Source organism: Halyomorpha halys, unplaced genomic scaffold (genome assembly GCF_000696795.3).
Source record: "Halyomorpha halys isolate HHAL.00 unplaced genomic scaffold, Hhal_1.1 Scaffold1108.1, whole genome shotgun sequence".
Classification (NCBI taxonomy): Eukaryota; Metazoa; Arthropoda; class Insecta; order Hemiptera; family Pentatomidae; genus Halyomorpha; species Halyomorpha halys.
In genome coordinates this window covers 7,508-10,170 of record NW_027109167.1, presented here as the reverse complement: position 1 = coordinate 10,170, position 2,663 = coordinate 7,508, and positions in this window count along the sequence as shown.

The following is a 2,663-nucleotide window of genomic DNA, read 5'->3' as shown; positions in this document are numbered from 1 at the left end:
TAATCAATAAGACCTATTCGATTTTTAAAATAATAATTATAATCACTAAAAACCTCTCGCCGGTGAGTCCATGTATAAATATTGGTGTAGCTCTAAAAAAGCTCTCCACTACTACGGTAACACCACAAAATTGTTTGAACTAGAATATTTCAGAAATATTTATTTATTTATGACTTTTCATTAATATACATGAAATATTTTCCGTTCCTGAAAAATTTTAAATTTGAGTTTTCGACGTTTGGAAGTTCCCTCAGTCAAAACAACCAAATCTCTGAAAAAGGTTAAATATAGTGAGATATAGTTTTACTTAAATCAAAAATGTTTTTCGAACAACTAGAATTTTTTTAACGATATTTTGAGAATTTATTTGAGGAAATATCATAAAACCAACTACTTTATAGCAAATTCGAATTGCTTTAATTTGAGTGCTGATAGACATCTGTAGGTTTAATTATTCCTGAGATATAGATTTCCCAAAATAAATTCACCAATTACTGTTTTTCAGTGCATTATTTATTGCATAATATGACATCAAGTTGTATGCCAGGAAAAGAGTATGATCTGCAAGACTTTCTCGAAACATTAAGGTCCTTCAGTGAGGACATTCATATGACGTTGGACCTGGATCTTTAATAATGCTGTAGTTAGGAGCCTTGACGAATATGAACCTTACAAATATCTGGGGATACCACAGCTTCTAGATTATAAGGATGTAAAAAAGCAATTCGAAGATAAATTCTTTTTTTTTTTTTTTTTAATAATTTATTTATTGATATTTACAACTGTATACAACAAGTAAATTTGCTGTAGGTGACATAGTGACATGATAAAAACATGTGGAGAATCTACCCACTGATAGAACTCCAATAATATTTCTAGAGGAGAAGATCTCGAGGCCATCTTCTTTTTAGACGCCTAGGAGGATTATTAGGTAATGAAGGAGAAGCCAGGTTAGAAACAAGTGGATTTGGGTGGTTGAGAAGTTTATTATGGAAGGAACGGTATCTGGTTCTGGCCAAATCGGCAACATATGGAATATTGAGGTCCTGATGGATGACTTGATTTGTGACAAAGTAAGGAGCATTAAGGATTTTACGAAGGATTTTGGACTGTAAGGATTGGATTCTGGAGGAATTTGATGGTTTAGTGGAGCCCAAAGCTCAACTTCGTATCTCTAGATAGGCCTTATAATAATAATGTAGATCAGTCTTTTGTAATGGATTGACAATTTAGATCGTTTGTCTAGTAAATGTTACAATAGTCGAAGATATATTCAAAAGTTATTTTGATAATAACTCTTTAGATAATTACTAAATAAATTTAAATAATTCTTTATTTTTGAATTTTTTAATACATATGACAAACTTTTGGGTTTAAATCTTATTCAAAATATGATTCCTTTTTAAGAAAATTAAAACCATTTCTAAGTTTTTTTTTTCATCATTCAGAGCATCCGATACACTCGGTCCCACTCCCAATCTAGGTAAGTTCATGGAATGGAAATGACTTTCTTCAAATATGTGACTGACTGTAAGTACACTGTTGCAGTATTGACATTTTGGCGGTGGCTGCTTATTGATCAGATATCTATGAGTTAAACTCCTATGACCTATTCTCAATCTGGCAATAGCTACCTCCTCCCTGCGATTGGAACGGTATGATGTGGTCCATGGTTTAGTGGTTTTTTTGATGGTTTTTAATTTGCTTGGCGGGCTTTCATCCCACATGGCTTGCCAACTAGCTTACAGTTCATTTTTCATTGGAAAACTTATTTCTTGGGGTGTCAGAATGGCCACGTCCCGACCTTGAAGGGCAAGTGTTTGTTTGGCCGCCAGTTCATTTCCAGCCATTCCCACGTGACCAATTAACTCTTGTTTAAGATTGTATATTTCAAAATTCTATCTATTCAGTGTAATCAAATACATTGATTCAAAACATGTTAATTAGGTTAGCAATGCTATATCCTATCCTAAACAGAAATTCCAAACTAAAATCAGAAACAACAGTTCTTATATTTAAAACAATTCTCAGGCCACTGCTGATGTACGGCTGTGAAGTCTGGGGAGCGGCATCCTTCAGGAAAAGGAAAAAACTACAATCTTTTGAAAATAAAGTCCTAAGAATCGCAGTTGATGCCCCTTGGTTCATAAGAAATAGCCAATTGCATCGCGAATTTCAGATGGAGTCAATATAAGATTACATCACAAAATGGTTCATGAAGTTCCACTCCCAGTTGCCGACAGTTAAAGGAGCAGTGACCTATAACCTGGGAGACCCAACCTCAACCTGAAGACTGAAGCCCAGACTGCTGCAGGACATTCTGTTATAACTTTTCATAAAAATAAAATTAATTTATAGTCACACTGCCTCTATTTTACTTTTTATTATTACTCATTTTATTAATTCATTATTAGTATTATTTTCTAGTTTCTTCTCTCGTCCCTTTTTCAAATTAACTTGTTTATTTTTACTATTAGAGGGCAATTGATTGTTTTATTTAAGTGTACCAATATCATTATTGTTGTTATGAATTTTACTTTCCTCTTTTATTAAGAAGTATTATTCTTAACTTTTTTTTTTCTTCTTTTAATAATAACATTGTATATAGTTAGGGGTGTCTTTTGTACGATACTATACTCCCCCCCATAATCAACTGTTAAAAT